The 19,621-nt window shown below is 32.9% G+C and overlaps 2 protein-coding genes across 2 annotated transcripts in view; one reads left to right on the forward strand and one right to left on the reverse strand.

The window, feature by feature from the left end:
- Nucleotides 1-19,621, reverse strand: part of LOC145288055 (serpin B10-like) — a 60,911-nt gene that overhangs the window by 29,597 nt on the left and 11,693 nt on the right. The window lies entirely within an intron of this gene.
- LOC145288057 (uncharacterized) overlaps nucleotides 5,041-19,621 on the forward strand; it is an 85,181-nt gene continuing 70,600 nt past the window's right edge. The window contains exon 1 of the mRNA XM_080136092.1: nucleotides 5,041-6,482. The gene's annotated coding sequence lies outside the window, so the exon portion shown is untranslated. The remainder of the gene's footprint in view (nucleotides 6,483-19,621) is intronic.

Consider the following 19,621-nt stretch of genomic DNA (forward strand, 5'->3'; position numbering starts at 1 on the left):
ATTGATTATTTGTTTTGTTTTTCACTTTTTTTCGGCTAACCATTCTTAAATCTCGCTATAAAATCGATTTTTCCAATTACATTTTAGGTGGGGAGGGCATTCCAACCTCCGAAGTTTATTTTAAAATACGATCTAAGCAATCCCGCTTAATTTAGAAGTATTTAGTCGAAAATTGTAAAAAGCGAGAAACAACAGCAAAAAAAAAAAACTTATACCAATACAGTAGAATTTAATTATCTACCAACCTAAATACTTTTAACATGCTAAAACAAAGTTTTTTCGTTTTTTTTATTTTTCTAATTTCAAAATATGTTGCACCATTATTGTGATGTTTAATTTGCAGCATATTTCAATTTAACTTTTATTATAAAAAGTTTGAGTTTATGATTTGTTTCTTGCAAAAAAAAAAATACCCTCTCTGAAAAAAAAACAGGTAAAACTAGCTTCATAAAATATGTAAGCCTTCTGGGGAGCTAACCGCTTCAATATAATTCCAGAAACATATAGTGAGAAAACACGGAACATTTTATATATTGAATATACTATATTTATCATTTTTTATTGTAGGAAGTTAAAATATGGAGGTTTTTTGGGGGGGTGAATTAGCGATTTTTGAAAATTTCAGACAATAAAAGTTAAAAATTTCTTTTTTCTGGACATTTCTTTCTCCTGATCTCACGTTTTTTTTTAAATCTCAGAAAACGATATTTTGGTCTCACAGGCTTAATGTAAACATAATGTGTTTACAATATCGGTAAATTTTCAATGGGTTTCAAATTCAAAAATTTTCAATTTTCACATGATTATTGATAATGTAACCATGTGATTGAAATTTGATTTAAATTAACCACACGTGGTCGCTTTGCTATCAAATATTCATCGAAAAATGGTAGGGACAGACAATGAATGCCGACGCTCAAAGTGTATAAACATTCTGACCCTTCCCTTTACTTAAAAATTCACCAAAAATCAGGAAATTAACCAATTTTAATGAAAATTTCAGTATTTATCAAATAATGATCGCAGAATATAATGAACTAATTATTTTTACTTAACTCTTAGTGAAAATGTTTTATTTTGTTTAAACAAAAAATACCTTTACTAAAGTTATAGTTTTCAGTAGTAAATAAAAAACGCAAGAATTTATTTTTGTTTTTATTTTATATAAATAAAGCATCGTAATTTGTAACAATAAAAAATAATTTAAAAAAAAAAAAGCCCCTAAAGTCCGTATTAATGAATTCGATATAACTCGAAGAAAAATAAATTTCTCACATACTATCAGGAAATTAAAGATTCGATTAGATTCCTATTTCAGTCACCTAAATTATTTAGGGTGACATGAGTTTAGGAATTTATAGCCACACCTAAATATATATATATATATATTTTTTTTTTTGCTTAAAAAATAGCATTAATACAGTAAGTTATGTAAAATTTGCATCGAATGCTCTGCTTTACGGTTGTTGTAAAAATGGAACGGAAATTTGAATTTCGTTCCCTTTTAAATTCGGTACATTTTTACATTACGTCCAACTCATCGTTCACATTCGACACGTCAACTTTTATAGCTTTTCGGGTATGCTGGCAAGGTTAGGGGTGTCTATTCCGAAAGCCGTTCTAACATGGGTAGATTGGTAGGTGTGTCAGAAATTTCGTGAAAAATAGTGAATAATTCCACCCCGTTTTCCAAGCTTATAACTCCTCGAAAAATGTAATTCAAGCCCTAATTTTTTTTTTCAATTAAAGAAGCAAGGACCAAGGTTTCATTAAAAAAAACAAAAAAAACAAAAAAAAAACAACGTGTTTTTTTTTAAAAAGGTTTTAAACTTCGGACTTTACAGGTAAATTTCTAAAAACACTAGTTTTTTTGTTTTAAATTTGAATATATTATTTATTGACCTTTTCTCTTCAATTTATGATATATAACACTTTGGTGAGTAAATTAATTATTTACTTTTTAATAGACATTTCAAAATGGGAGGCGTGAATTATTCTACCCCCTGTCTTTCCAAGCTTATAACTACTCGAAAAATGTAATTCAAGCCCTAATTTTTTTCAATTAAAGGAGCAAAGACCAAGGTTTCATTAAAAAAAACAAAAAACGACGTGGTTTAAAAAACAAACAACGTGGTTTAAAAAACAAACAACGTGGTTTAAAAAAAAAAACTTCGAACTTTACGGGTAAATTTCTAAAAAACATTACTTTTTTTGTTTTAAATTTGAATATATTATTTATTGACCTTTTCTCTTCAATTTGTGATATATAAAACTTTGGTGTGTAAATTAATTATTTACTTTTTAATAGACACTTGTAAATGGGGGGGGGGCGTGGATTAAAAAAAAACGTTTGTCTAAAATATTATATTCGGTTTATTGGAAAGAGCATAAAATTTCACATTGATCCTGAAAATATCGTAAAAATAGAATCAATAGAAAAATTTTGATAGATTTTTAAAGTTTAAAAATTGAAAAATATTGAGTTAGGAAAATTCATTACTGTTTTTTTTTTTAAATAAAAAAAATATTTCTATTACTTTTAAAACAACTTTAATAGTTTATTTTGGAAGTGTAATCCATAAAGAAAATAAACAACCCAGTTTTAAAAGAGAAATTACGAGATTTTTATATCTTATTCGCAGTTTCGTGATAGGGGTGTCAAAAATTCCTACAAAAATTTTGATACATCTACTAGATTGGAGTGTTTATTCGTTGTAAACGTACCCGACAGCCTATAAATGTCGACATTTCCAATGTGAAAGCTGGACTTATGTAAAAAATAACAAAAAGATATACCAAACTGACTTTTTCGTTTAAAAATGGAATTATTTCCCTTTCGTTATTAACTTTTTTTTTTTTTTTTTTTAAATATTTTGTGTTTTATATACATAAAGTAAAATTGTTGAATGTTACTGTTTTGATTATATTCGTTTGGGGGGGGGGCACAATTAAAAAATTAAGAAAAATTAAAACGGAGCGAAATTTAAGTTTCTGTTCCATTTTTACAACAACCGTAAAACAGTGCATACTTAGCAAGTTTTATCATAATTTATAAGCATGATGTTGAAACACTAAATCAACATCTTATTTATTTTTCTGCATAATTAATGATGGAAGTATTTTTCTATTTATTTTCTGAACATCTGTTAAAAAAAATAATTTGTACATTCTCATGAAAAAAAGAATCAAACTTTTCTCTACATTCACATAACTATTTACATTGTTCATGTAAAGCATTCATCTGTTCTTTTTATAATAAAAATTCCGTTTTCAAAGAGAAACGTTTACTGCCAAATTTCTTTAAAAAAAAAAGTGCAAGTTTTCCTGAAAAAAAAAACTTTCACCTAACAATTTATGGTAAAAAATTAATCTTTTTTTGGGGGAAAAAAATAACTTTTATTGATTAAAAAAATTGCAAAAAATAATAAAAGTAAATAAACGAACAAAATGCAATTTTTCTTGAGGAATGTGTTCATTTTAACAAACTGAGCCACAGCAACACGTGGCCGGATACAGCTAGTATATATATATATATATATATATATATATATATATATATATATATATATATATATATATAGTCATTCACACACAGTACTGTTTCACTATGTCACAGTTCATCAATGCGGCTAGACAGGCAACTGCCTCAAGCCAGAATCGAAACGCTACAGAAAATGGACTCTGATTTATGAAAGTATGATAGGTTATCAAAAGGAAGGGTTGTAAAGAGATAGCTTCGAATTTGGAGGCATTAAATCCAAAGCAAAATATGATGAAAGTAAAAATAAAATAGATAAACCCCATAATTTATTATACCATACCTGTTCACACTGAAACACTTATCACAATATTCTGTGGATCTGTATTAAAAAACCTTGTTAAACTTTGTGATATATTTCCATTCTATGGAGGTCAGGCGCGAACGAACACCCCATAATTTTATTATACCATACTGAAACATAATTATCAAAGTATACTTACGCAGATAGATATGAAAAGTCTTTATTAAAGTTTGTGCCTATTTCACTTCTATGGAGGCCAAGCGCGAACGCAGACCCCACAATTTTATTATACCATCCCTATTAAAGTTAAAGCATACTTATCAAAGTATTATTATGTACGTCTATATCAAAAACACTTGTAAACGTTTTTTTTTTTTTTAATTTTTTATTTCCATACTTTGTGGACCAGGACCAGGCGCGTACGCAGACCCCCACAATTTTAATGAATCATCATTATGCCAGATCAAACATACCCATTCCTGTGTCTTGATACATCTTCTATCATTATATGTGATCAATTTTCTATAATAGTCAACCATATAGGAGCCTATTCGTGACCAGACACACACAGAGACGTTCAGCTTTATATTATAGATATGTGTGTGTGTGTGTGTGTGTGTGTGTGTGTGTGTGTGTGTGTGTGCGCGAACAATGAGATGAAGTAAATCACAGATTAATTAATCTTATATTTCACAGTCTTACAAAAGATTGTTGGGTTGAAATATTTTTACACTCCTTATTCCTTTCTGGCTGACAACACACTTCTCTCTTGGGGCTCAACAGAACCTGCCTGGGTCTTTGTGTAATGTAGTACACACATTTACATATGCATTAACATGTAGACACTTAAGACCCACACGTTATAAACTCAGTTGCAAACGAGACAAAGAATAAGAAGGAGGAAAGAACTTCAACTCATGTTTCAGATTCTAAGAAAAAAACCTTTATTCCTCATTCTCCCGCCATACATGACTTCTCATTACAGCTGTGACGTGACCCACATCACTTACGTGGTCATCCTCTCTAACATGCTCTCTTTTTTTATTGTCTTTTTTCTTTTTCCTTACCATGATGTCCTTTAACACATGACTTGGTATTTGCATATAGCCACCATACGCACGTTCCTACTCTGCTACAGGTTCTATCCTTGGACTTTTATTATTCCTGATATTCATAAATGACCTCCCTGATAAAATTGTTTCTGAGATGGGTGTATTTGCTGATGACACCACTCTATAACAGGCACGTGGGGAAAACAAATGAACATATATCTAAAGAAATGGCAGAAACACTAGAGGATGACCTCCAATCTGTAGTGGAATGGGGACAAAAATGGATGGTCACATTCAATGCTGCCAAGACTAAGCTTGTTTCCTTCAATAACTACAAGAAACCTTCTCTAACACATATAGCAATGGCCAAATACACATTACCCAAAAGTACTTCCTTTAAACTCCTTAGCCTAACGTTTACAGGAAACATGAACTGGAATAGATACATTGAGAGCATTGCCAAGGCTGCTGCAAAGAAGGTCGGCTCTTTCTACTGTGCTAGAAAACTATTTATGCCTGAAAGTATCCTTACGTCTATAAGGCCACCATTCGCCCATGTATGGAGTATTGTTGTCATATTTGGGCTGGTGCATCTGCTACTTGTCTCTCTCCTGGACAGGGTTCAAAAGAGAGTCGCCAATCTGATAGTTCCTTAACTGTCTTCTAAGCTTCAGCCTCTGTCCCACTGATGAAATGTTGCATCCCTCTGCCTGTTCTACAAGTACTTTAATGGTGAATGCTCTGATGAACTACAAGCACTTGTACCCACTCGACGTGAATACCCTCGACAAACCCGACAAGCAGCTAAAATCCCATCCCTTCACAGTAGAGATCCTAGGTGTAAGAAAGCCTTTTGCTCCAATAGTTTCTTCCTCAGAACTGCTAGACTTTGGAACTCCGTTCCAGGATTCTGCTTTCCCAACTGTACTGACATGCAGAAGTTCAAGTGTAATGTGAACAAACATCTTGCTGCTTATCTCCCTCCATAATGCCCCTGAAACTTATATCCCCAATAGTATCCCCTACTTTAAAGTGACACTGTACCTTGTTTGGGGTGAAAACTGATTGAAAAAAAAAAAATCCGCCATGGCTAACTGTAGAACAGTAACCCCAACACACATACATGAACTCTTTTCTTCTCTCATAGGACTGCCTAACTTTTCATTGTTGGAAATTGTACACGAGAAGGCGAGCCTTATTGGTTGAGGCGCTGAATGCCATGTTTTCTTTTTAGGCTTTTGATTGGACCTCTAAAACTTCCTGCGTGCGCAGTTTTTTAAAACTTACAGACATTTTCGCTTTCTTTGCAAAACACACTGCTAGAGGCAAGATGCTAAATTAAGTATCTCCCTAAAAGGGACTGCTTCAAGGTCAACCATGCTTTCCTTTACCCAAGAATTTTTTCCTAATGCGATAGGAATTTTTTTAGATGAATATCGCCTTCCCTTGAACTAAAATAGTTTGGCTCCGTTAATGGAGTTTTATTCTTCCAGATACCATAAATAAATGGTTTCTGCTCCCTTTTATTAGCTTCTCCAAAGAGAAGCAATTTAACACTTCAAAAAAAACTACTAGACTCTCAGAGACGCGAGAAATGGGCATATTTTTCGCAACCCCTACCAAAGAAGACTGAAATTCATCACATCAGGTAAGGCTTGTTTTTATCCATTTCGTTTTTTTTTTTTTTTTTTTTTTTTTTTTTTTGCTCTCTGCCGCGTTCTAAAGCATCTGAGGAAATTAATTCTCATATCTACACTCATTTCACTATTAAATTTCGTCTCTTTCTACATTCTTACTATAATCAATAAAGTTGTGTTTTAATGTAAGAATGGACGTTTGTCGTCATTTATTCTACATAACCCTTTCCCCGTTTTCATATGCAAGCGATGAGTCATGCTAACAGGATAAAAATCTGCTTAAGGAAAGGCTGTGTCCAACGAAGAGGATTTAATCACGGTCATCTATTACGATAGTCGTGATTTAATGAAAAAACCGGACAACTCTGAGGCACGATCGTCATGCAGAAGTCTGACTCACTTAATAAACAAAACAAAAAAAACAGTGAACTTTTTTGTTTTTTAAGTATTTTCTCTCAATTAGACAAATGCTCAAATCAATAGCTTCTCTCAATCAATCACAGGGGTAAAAATATTAAAAATAATATTCACCTTCATATTTTATAAAAAAAATATATATATAAAACCCAAACATCTTTTTCTGTCGTGTATTTTTCTTTTCTTTTTCTTTTTTTTTCGGGTCTGAGAGATATGAGTACATCTAACATCCAGCCTCCTGGGCAAAATACTTTCATCAGATGCAACATGTAACATTCACAAATTACTAAACACATTGCCCCTTGCAGACTCACATGGTGTCAACTGAAATAAACATGTCTGCTCAACTTCCTCTTACAAACTAAACAACTCCTTATTCACTTGAACTCTCATTTATTATTAACTCTTTACTTTTGGTTGTCCTGACATAAAATTGATATATTTTGTTATAGATCGACTTAGTCAAATATTATGAATATCAATATACATGAACAATATATATATATATATATATATATATATATATATATATATATATATATATGGCGATTAAGCTACACTGAATATTCGGCGTTTCATCCACTTTAGGATTCGTAAGGCATAAGCCTGACAGATTCCTAAAGTGGATGAAACGCCGAATGCCTGACGAATCCTAAAGTGGATGAAACGCCGAATATTCAGTGTAGCTTAATCGCCATATATATTTTATAAATTACTAACTAGCTCTACCTACGTATTGAGCACTTTTGAAGTAAATACTTAAAGTTCACGCATAAATCTATACTTTCGTATATTAATTTTATGTGAGTAAATGAAGTAGTTTATATATATATATATATATATATATATATATATATATATATATATATATATATATATATATATATATATTGTTTGGTCTCCTATGAAATACGCAATGCTGGATTTTCAATTAAATTTCTTTTGTTGACATATTGTCATGCATATTTTTTCTAACTAAAAAAATTTATATTTTTCTGGTAAGTATACGATATTAACATAATCATAATTGATTGTTTCTGCATAATGAAACAGGTCATAATTGATTGTTTCTGCTTAATAATAATTGATTGTTTCTGCATAATGAAACAGGTCTATAAAAATGTGACAAAGTTTTGAAAGAAGTGTTTGGTAGGTAAAAAAAAAAAGAGATATTTGGAACTTGGCATGTATCTATACTGTTATTATACTAGATTTTTCGCTTGTTAAAAACGGGTAAAATTGACTTAGAATAGATGCTTTATGTCAAATCGATGGTTGAATATAGTTAAAATTTTACTCATTTTCTCGTAAAATACTAATCCTTATTAATCGCTGCAACCTAATAGTAATAAACGTTCTTACAAAATTTCGACTAAATCGACCCAGTAGTTTCAGAGAAAAAAGTTGAACTTAAATGCTAATTCTTATTCATCTCTGTGCATGGAACAGATACCATAATACTTAGTTTGCTGCAACTTAGTCTATACAAAATTTTTGCCAGATTGGCTCAGTAGTTTGCAAAAAAAAGTGGAACTTAAATACTAATCTCTATTAATTTCTAACGGATGCCATAATACTTAGTTTACTGCATCTTATCATAACCAATATCGAGACACAATTTCAACCAGATCGCTCCAGTTGTTTTTGAGAAAAAATGGAATGGACAGGCAGACAAACAGACAGACAGATTAAGAGAAATATGATAAAATAATCATGACTTCTTGATTGCCCAACAACTTAACACTAATATGAGAAATCAATAACACAAGACAATTGTTCATCTATAATATAAATCTTACCCGCTTGTTTAAATGTATGTATATCTGCCTAAAACTTTCGACAGAGGCAACGGATTTTCACAAGATCAGTATCGTTTTGAAGCTCGACCCTTCAGACAACAAATATCAAGAATCGGCTAAAAACATAGATTCCTTCACCCTCAACTGGACACTTTTCTATAAGGAGGGCTCGCTTTTTTTGCCAATATTTTCGAAAGTAATCCCCTCTTTTCGATTGACTAGCTTTAATTTAAACCTTCACCACTTCCAGTTTGCCGATGGACACAACGGCAAAGAAGTCATGTTTTTTTTTTTTTCACATTCTATTCCTCCTTTGCAGTACTGGATTAATCCTTCTTGCCTACTACCATTTTATTTTTTGTTCAACAAACACCTCCAAAAACCCGGGTCACGCCGGGCACCCAGGCTAGTTATTAAAATAAATCATAGACATTAACCATTCACTTTGTAAATCTTTATTTCTTAGTATTTCTATATTAATATATCATATATCATAAGATTATATTAATAATTTGGGTTGATTTAAGCTGTAAAGCTAGAGTTATCTCCCCTTAGATATACACTTTCGGTACAAACACAGAGAGTGCTTTCTAGTATAAGATTTTGTAATCTTGTTTTGCGCGTGCGTGAAAAGTTCAGAATGAGAATCTTTTCTAGCATGATCTTCAAAGAACGTGCACATCTATCCATTGCTGTAGTGTATTCTTTGTTTCTGATCGAAGCTTATGGGTAACTCTGTATCGTGCCTCCTCATTCTCTTTTCTTGTCAGTTGTGATGTTCCTCAGAGCACTATTCTAGGCCACATACTGTTTATTTTCTGTATCAACGATCTTCCTAAGAATGTTATTCAAAAGATTAGCATCTATGCTAATAATGCAACTCTTTATTCTGGTGTTGCTTCATGTCTATCTCTCTAACAAATCTAAATCCTTTTTCAAGGTAATCGATGAACAAAATATAGAGGCCAAAAGCTTGCCTGCTGATGTTTTTCTCTTTGGTAACTCTGGAGGAATTTCCCCTGCAGTTGTCTACTTAGTTGATTATCAGTTTACTCTGGAGTGATATGATAGATTCATGTTTCATCCATTGTCACATATTGATGTAAAAACATTTTTGAAACAGTAGCAAACAACACTCTGAATCGTCCATACATTGTTTTTGTATCCACTTTGAACACAGCAGATACAAAATTATGAATACACTGCCCACTGATATCTTCAACTTCTGTTACCTTATACAGCATCAATTTACTATTGACCAAAATGAATTTGTGAACGTTTTTATGTTTCTGGTATAACTGCTGGAATTGGATAACCAGAGCATTTAACGCATTTCGCTTGTACAACTGAATACCACAGCACCACGTCTTAACCATTGTTTTTGATGAAACAGAAGCCAAATAAAACTTATCAAGCAGTCATTTTGCTTGAAGCATTTTTTTCCAATCAGAAAACAATGCTATATACTATAATTCTGCTCTGCTTGGCAAGTGCCTGGTTGCTGCTCCAATAAGTGACGGAGCTGTGATCCTAAACTGACAGCCAACCGCGCAATGTTATAAATAAAATACAAATAGGACAAAAGAAAAGTTCTAGTGGTTCCTGAACGTTCTCGTTATGAAAATGCAATGGGTTCACTCAAAAGGCCGATATGATGTCAATCAGAAATAAAGCAACGGAAACTACACTTGCTAATGTAGCAAAGGACGCAAGCTGTGGTTTGTATTTCTAACATTTTATTCAAATCAAAATCAATAATTGATACAATATGCAATTAAAAAGAACGAGACTAAAAAGAATATAGTTGACAAAAAAACACAAATTGATATGACGTTTCTTAATTTTTGAGATGAGGATTGGTTATTCGTATTATTTATTTACCAGTAATCTGACGAATCCAAATAATATAAAACAAACAAAAATTTTGTGTGTACCAATGTTATCATCAACAAACTTCAGTGACAGGCGCCATTGTTTTTTGTTTTTTTTTCTCTTTTTATTTTTCCTTCTCTCTAACTTAATTTGCTTTTCACTTTTTTTTTCAAATGTCAGGGGAGGGATGCCTTGCCATTTTGATCTTGACATACTGTTCCTTTATCTGGTTTTCCTTTATTCCAAGAGATTTTACAGATGCTGTGATGGAATTATGACAGAAGCTGCTATTTTGCAGGAGTCTGGACCTGACTACCTCTCTCTGAACTGCTGGAATACTCTCTGACAGCTGACTAATGGAGTGACTCTCTCCAAACTGACTGCTAGAAAACAACTCTGCACTGCTGTTTATCCCAAAAATGTGATTGGACACATGTGTGATCTTTCCTTTCAATCATCCAATCAATGTGTGCCACATCGACTGATGTAAAAGTGGATTAGTCAATCTAACATGCCAGATTAGCTGAGGCAATTTAAGTTTTCCCAATGGCATGTGATAACAGCATGTCCTGAATTTTAGCTGGAGTCAACAGCTTAACTCTCCTGTTTTGAGGATTTTTCTTATCATCAATCAAAATGACATTTAACAATAATTTAAAAGTAATTCTTTCATTCAAACTCCAAAGAAACTAACCCCATGACCACCACGATCAAATGGTCAACTCTCTCCGAGTTGACATTTTCTTTTTATTCTCAATTGAAATGGAATTCCCCCTTTTTGCACAAGGGCAAACCTTTTAATAATAATTTAAAAAAATAATAGCCAATCAAAACAACCAATCATCAAAGGCACGCTCACCCTGTCAGTGCGTTCACTTTTATTACTCAGCGATCAAATCATAAATGAACTGGCTTCAACTCTGCACAGAATTAAATCTTAGATCTAAACAACTATTTATTTGTCATTTTCACTGGTCAGTGCATTTAAATTTATTATGTAACTCCCAAACACACACACAATTAAATTTCCAAAGCGAATCAACACCTTCCCTCTTGCCCGGAAATATCTTTAACCAACAATTATTACTTGTTATTTTCACATGAATATTGCAAAATTTTATTGTCTAGCCAAACACACACACACACACACACACACACACACACACACACACACACACACTGGCCCCCTTAAAATTATTAGTTGGTATACTTGGTAATGTTAATCAGTGCCCGTAGGTATTATGACAATTAGCTTGGCCTAGGGGTTGAATTTCTCGGGACTAGTCACACCAAGAGGGCACTGGGGCTCTATTTTCTTTTTTGTCAAGTATTTTCTTTTTAGTCACATTACAATACACTCACGAAATTCAAATTTTTCCATTATTAAGAAAATTTGAGACAGTAGCTTCACTGAAATAACTCTAATTTGTGAACTAATAATATGATTGGGTTCAAATTGTGATACATGCAGTCTGAAGGTTAGTACTTTACAAAAATCATATGGGTATTTTATTAGTGGCACCATCTGTATGCAAGGACCGGGACATATTGAGTGATGTCTTCAGACATCTTTAATCAAAAAAGTTTTCAGTATTTTTCATATAGTTACATATCGCAATATGGTTAGCACCCATTTTGCGAACTTATCAATCATTACATTAAAAAAAGACCAATTAATGCATCAATACTGGGAAAAGCCTAAAAATTTACCCTCAGCTACGAGTTACAATAGCAAATTGTGTTCAGTTAACGGTATACAATAAATTGTTTACTATGGGTGTTGTTTTAACATTGAATAACTCTAAAATGATTGATTTGCATGAAAACTGACAAACAAAATAAAAATTGAAGATGGCTGAGATACAAGAGACATTTTAGGATGTATCTGGTACTTATGCAGATAGAGGATTGCATCAGGGATGAGATACTTTTTGGAGTCGTAGATTTCTGATAGACCAGAGTCTGAATAACACTGGTTAAGCCAATTCTTTACTTGAATAGTATTTTCCCCAGCAAAAAGCAATGCTTTATCACTGCACAAAAATCGGATTTTTCCATTGTTTTGAAAATCTTTAACAGTAGCTTCACTTAAATAACTAATTTTTAAACTAATAATCTGATTGAGCAAAAAGTTTCATACATGTCGCCTGAAGGTTAGTATTTTATAAAAATCGTATGGATTTTTTACTAATGGTACCATCTATATGTCAAACCCAGGACTTATTGAATGATGTGTCCATATATCTTTAATTAAAAAAAAAGGTGTTAAGTATTTTTTAACATGGTTACATAGTGCAGTATGGTTAATACAGTTGGGATGATTAATTGGGGATCAGAAAAATAAGAATAACGACTATTGTTAAATATTTAGAAATTTATAAAGAATCAGAATAGGGAATTTAGTATAGAATCGGTAATTGTATAGAATCGGAGAAAAATATTGGAATCGTCCCATCACTAATGGTTAGCATTCATTTTGTGAAGTTATCAGTCATCATGCTTTCAAAATGGAAAGATCATTAATGCACTAATACCGATAGGAAAGGTATTGGCCCAGAATTTACCCCCAGCTATGGGTTACAATAGCAACTTGTGTTCAATTTATCGTATGCAACAAATTGTTTACTATGGGTGTAGTTTTTACATTGAATCATTCTAAAATCATTGATTTCCATAAAAACTGACAGACAAAATAAAAATCCAAGATGGCGGAGATACAAGAGACATGATCTGACATGTTAACATTGTTTGGAAAAAGATGTGAATTACTTATTTTGCCCATCCTTACAGTTCAGGACAATTATAGTTTGCCTTTAATAGATATTGTTAGTCACTATAAAATAATCCACAAAAGTATTGATACCACAACAAAGACAATCCTAATTCTCTTTTAAATTTTCTGAATTTTTTAAGGAACAGAAGTGTCATAGATTAAATTAACAATAACGCTGGCCTACAGAGGAAATTGAAGTAAACATAACAGTAGGTGTTTGCTGAGAGTCCAACATTTAAATTCTTTGGCTTCACATTCACAAATAATATGAAAACATATACGTGTAAGGTACTGCTAAGTCTACTGCAAAAAAGGTGGGCTCTCTCTACTGAGTTAGAAACCTTGTTTGTATCTTATATCTCTACAAAGCCACCATTCACCCATAAATGGTCTCTCTCTCTTAGATAGGGATCAAAAAAGCCTCTAATCTAATAGGCCCATACTGTTTACCAATCTCTGAGTCCAACATTTATATTCATCGGCTTAACATGCACAGATAATGTGAATAAAAACACATATATATAAGGTACTGCCAAGTTTACTGCAAATAAAGTGTGCTCCCTTTACTGGACTAGAAAACTTATCACTATCCCATATCTTTACAAAGCCACTATTCACCCATGCATGCAACCACTACTCTCTCTCTCTCTCTCTCTCTCTCTCTCTCTCTCTCTCTTTTAGATACGATTCAAAAAAGAGTCTCTAACCTACTGGGTCCCACACCCAGTCTACCACCCTTCACCTGCTGTCCCATCACTTAAAATGTTACATCCCTGTGCATGTGCCCAGATGAACTTGTTGCACTTGTGCTTCCTCAATGACATATGCTGGTCATTGCAAAAATAAGGCCTCCTATTTTTTTAACTCAAAAACTAAAACATTAAAGAGCTATGAAAACGGGAGTGGTACCATTAAAACGAGTGATCTTTTCTGCTTCAAAATTTATTTTTCTACATAGTCACCACCATTCTCAATGCACTTTTTTGCCAGCAATGAACAATGTTTCGGTTGTAAAAGTCCAGAGTGCACTTTGTCACTCCCATCTCTGTCGGCACTCTGAAATCGACGGATCCATCTCTCAACTGTGGGGACATCAACTGCTTCATACACGTTTAACACACGCCGTTGAATGTTGATCGGTTCAATTTTTTCTGCATAGAGGAATTCAGTGATGCATCTCTACTTCTGAGACATGTTCATGACAGAGGTTGCTTTCTTAGAGCCTCACACCATCGATACCTGCAACAGAAAGATGAAACTTTCAGGTCATGAATACATAAGTTCATTCATCATAGCAATGTCATTTGCAATCACCTCTGATCCATTCAGCAGGAATAAAAATAGGAGGCATTACTTTTGGAATGTCCCTCATAGTTTCAGTTAGAAACACCAAATCTCCATTACCTGCGTGTGTGATGAAATATTAAAACCATTAATTTTCTAAAACAGCATTCTAGTCATAAGCCTCTAACTTGCCGTTTTCCTAACATTCAGGCATTTTTCCAGGCTAGGATCAAAGTGTAATATGTTTTCACTATATAGGGCATTGAAATTAACACTTGTAATTAACATTTGTTCCAAAGTACCTAATTTTAATGGAAGATTGGAATCCCATCCTTGATCCAAAGATAAACAAGGTTGTGACAAACTAGAGGATCAAAGGTGTTTAGCTAGATGGCTAGATGTGTTCTTGTTGGCAAATTTTGTGTCAATCACCTGGGTAGGAGATACAAACATGAACTAATAGCATGCTTTCTTAACTAAATTTCGATGGGATGCTACTTAGATGGGGTGACACAAGCTTCATATTGTGTTATATATTCTACTGGTCAGGCCACTTGCACAAATGCACCATGAATTGATTTTGGCTCGACTGGACGAATACTCAACATAATTAAATCCTTCTTAAATAAGAGAATAATCCAGGTTGTCCTCGATGGGTGTACATCTAAACAATATAATATAAATACTGATCGATCCTTGGATCTTTATTATTCCTGATATTCATGAATGACCTCCCTGATCAAATAGTCTCTGAGATCGGTATATTTGCTGATCACACCACGCTCTATAACAGGCACAAAGGGAAAACAAATGGACACATATCCAAGGCAATAGTCGAAACCCTAGAGGAAGCCCTCTGGTCTGTAGTGGAATGGGGTCAAAAATAGATGGTAACATTTAATGCTGCCAAAACTAAGCTTACTTCTTTTAATAAGTACAAGAAACCTTTTCAACCACCAATAGCTATGGCTAAAGATACATTACCTTGATTCCTTTCTTCAAGCAGTAGCTTAAGGTCAAGATAAGATGTGATAGAAAGAGATTAAATTTGTCAGAATTCAAAAACTTAGAGAATGGCTGTGATAATTTTATGAAGGTAATCCAAACGTGCATGTATTTTCTTCTCTTAAAGAGAAAGAACAATTCTCCATTTGGATAATTACATAATTGCAATTATAATAATTGCACATTGGGATAATTTTAATCTAACAAAATATAACAGTAAGTGAACTTGTTTTTCAACTTTTCTTATATGTCTATCGAAAAAAGTCGAATATTTTATTTTATTTCTTTTTTTAAACTGCAAAACAAACAATTTTTATATGAAAACATTTTTCAGTCCGTTCTTTTAATAATAAATAAAACTTTTCATTGAGTATTTTCAAATATTTTAAAGTTAGAAGCATTTTTCACAACAGTTTTTTTTTGTTTTTGTTGTTGTTTTTTTTTAACTAAAACGATCGCTGAATTCAATATTTTAGCACGAGTGAAGAAATTTTATTATCCACTTTTTCCCGTGGAAGTTAATTCTTCTTAAACAATTAATCGTTACTACTAACTCTGAAACTGAAGGAAAAAATTACAAACAAAAAGAGAAAAATAGGAGAAATAGAATTTATTAACAAAGATATCTAAAGAAAAAGTAGTGACCTCTATGGGCTGCCAAAAATGTCCATCTGGCTTACAAGAGTCCTTGTAGTAGTAACCAAAACGGGGGAGAGAGTGAAGGGAAACAGAAGGAAAGAGAGATAGAGAAGGAGGAAGAAGGGGGGGAAAGGAGGGGAGCACTTACTGGAAGCTTCTGGGCGCCCTTTTACGAATGGAACATTTAGAAAGTTCGTTCCTTGTGGGTTTTATTTTTTGAGTTTGTGTTGTTTAAAAGTTCCCTTTTTTTTTTTCTTTTTCCTGGAAATTCGTTTTTCGTAGTCCTTTCAGCAAGGTCGAAATTTCTTAAGGCTGAATATTCTGGTGTTTTCTGGTATCTTCGAAAACTTCCCTGCGGCGAATTTTCTGTTCAAAACTTCTATTATCTTTTCTCGATAATAGTATTAGTTTTCAAGTGTCTTAGAAAACTAGGTTCTTCTGTTCAAAACTTCTATTATCTTTTCTCGATAATAGTATTAGTTTTCAAGTGTCTTAGAAAACTAGGTTCTTCTGTTCAAAACTTCTATTATCTTTTCTCGATAATAGTATTAGTTTTCAAGTGTCTTAGAAAACTAGGTTCTTCTTTTCAACAACTTCTATTATCTTTTCTCGATAATAGTATTAGTTTTCAAGTGTCTTAGAAAACTAGGTTCTTCTTTTCAACAACTTTAATGTCTCGTCAAGACAGAGTTGTTCAACGCCTTAGTAAATTCCAGGCGTACCCTTTTTATCCGAGACCGACAGGGAATACCTTTGACAGTTCTGGTCTCCTCGAAGCCTTGTTCACAACTGACCACTTAACTCAAAATATCACACACATGCGTCAATTTAGCACGAAAACGTCTCATCCAATCAACGGGCATAAGGGAGTCAGGTGACATAAAAAAGGGGGAAGCTAGGGAAGGGGGTAGGAAAGGGGTTAAGAAGAAAGGAAGGAAGAACAGAGCAGCAGAAAGAAGGAAAGAAAAAGGAAAGAAAGATGGAGGAAGATAATTTCCACACCAGGCGTAATTTATTTTTTTTTAAATATATTTAAAATTTAAAGTTTTGTTTATTTGTTTTATAACATTTTAACTGTAAATAATGTCCATGACTGAAATAGGAAATGAAATGGAAATTCTCTTTTCTCTCCCGAGACATACGATCACAAATTCATCTTAAAAATTCATTAACTAATCAGTTTTATTTTAAAGTTTTGATATGAACTAAAAGTAAAGAGTACATTATATTTTAGTCAACATATTTTCTTGTCTTTTATCTTATAAATAGATGTTGTGCGCACTGTGCTGAAATAATAACGTCTTATTTAGAAAGCCATTCTTAATGGGGGAGAGGCTTTCTAACTATTCTGCACTTTCACCTAACAATTTAATGAAAAAAATACCATAAAAATGTAATTACACTTGGAAGTACTATTTTAAATATAGCATTGTGAGTATACTGCACAAGCGCCATTATTATTATTATTATTATTATTATTATTATTATAGCAATAAAAAATATTTTTTAAAACTGGTGTAGATGACATCGACTGGCACCACACCAACTAGTTATGAAAGTCAGAGAGGATGGAAAGACTGAAGTGGGAGAATACTAATTAGATCTCTACTGAAAGTGTGCAGTTCAAATCTGGTACCTTGGGGAAGCATTTTGTCAACCAAACCCCAGAAAACACCAATGGTTGATGCCAACGAGAAATCAATGGCAAACGGTTGTTGCGACAACGTGCAATCATCTGCACAAGTAGCTAAGAGGTGGAGAACACTGGAAATCTGGAGAGACTTGTTGTCACATGGTCTCCAGGGAACACCACAGGTTACTGCCAGTGAGCAATCACTGATGATGGCCTGTGAGACAACTCTTAGTGAGTGAAATAATAATAATAATAATAATAATAATAATGATGTCTCCTCCCAAATTCATCACCACCCTGATTTAATATCGTAGATGTTTACTATATTTTCTTAGTTTTTAACCAATGTTCACATCATGGTAAGATTATTTCTTTAGTTATGTGAACTTCATTTTCATATTCATGTATTCTGCACTGATATGAAAATGAAGTCTATAGTGGAGTATAGGATTCCTAACCTGATGAAAATACACAACACAATTTGATGAAAAACATGGGAAAAAATGGACATAGAACAGAAAACCAAAACTTTAAATATAATTTCTGTATTAAAAGCAATAGTTATATATATATATATATATATATATATATATATATATATATATATATATATATATAATCTTGTGAGGAAAATCCAGCTCCCCAATAAAGGGCACACTGGATAAGAACAAAAATAAAAATTGTCTCAGTCATGAAGGATTTCTCCTCCACCGACCGAGGACAGAAAAGGTGAATTGCAGCACCAGAACAGATACTACACTGATCTTGTCCTGAAGACGAAGAATTGTTTGTGTTGAATATGTTTCTTTAATTGTTTGTTCCCTAAATTCCTAATTCAGTTTTATCAGTATTAGATTGTATATTGATTTAAAATTACATAATTTTACATAGATAATATTTATATTTTATATTGAATAAAGTTCAGTTTCATTATTAATCGAATTGGGTTCCTTTCTTTTCTTTTTTAACATGTTTTAATGCTCTTTTTAAAAATGCCCTCATATATTATCGACAGTGACAGTCTGACAAATCTTACCTACATTGCCTGCAGGCATTTTTCAGTTAACAAGCATTCTATATCTCGGTGGCCGTGGTATAGTGCATGTACTTTCTTGTCATATCAGGTGTCAGCAAGTTAGCTTCTTTGTTAGTCTAGTGAACAAGTCTTGTTTTGATTTGGTAATAGATATCCTCTAAGATACCCACTCCCCATGCTTTTTTTTTTTTTTTTTTTGCTCTTGGCCTCCCACCAAAGTCCTATTCATCTTGATAGGGCACTATCCACTCCCAAACTCCATCCTTATTGATTCTTCCCTCATTTAAATTCCACTCTCATTTAACGATTGACCTGCATATTTTCGGTTATGAACAAATAGGAAAACACTGGGTGGTCTATTCTTTAGAAAAAGGTAGGGTTCGTTCCATTAAGTGTTTTCTTTTTAATTTAATTTTTTTTTTTTATTTTGTTCTGCCAAGGAATTTATGAAGAACAAAAATTTTAATTTCAAACACATTGGAGATATCTTTAAGTAGGGTAGTCCTTAAAGTAAATGTTGTATTGTGGTGATTCAGGCCAAGAGTACAATAGTCAAACAAGTTATAGGAGACCTGCAACATCAGATTGTTTTCGCTTGACAACCATCCCCAATGCTGTTTCTGTGGTCTTTTCCTTAGTTTTCTCTTCTAATCGTGTCACATCGTGAGCTGCCGAGGGGGGAATGCAGTGGT

The sequence above is a fragment of the Euprymna scolopes genome, chromosome 11, assembly GCF_053919585.1.
Source record: "Euprymna scolopes isolate OS-2025 chromosome 11, ASM5391958v1, whole genome shotgun sequence".
Taxonomy (NCBI): domain Eukaryota; kingdom Metazoa; phylum Mollusca; class Cephalopoda; order Sepiida; family Sepiolidae; genus Euprymna; species Euprymna scolopes.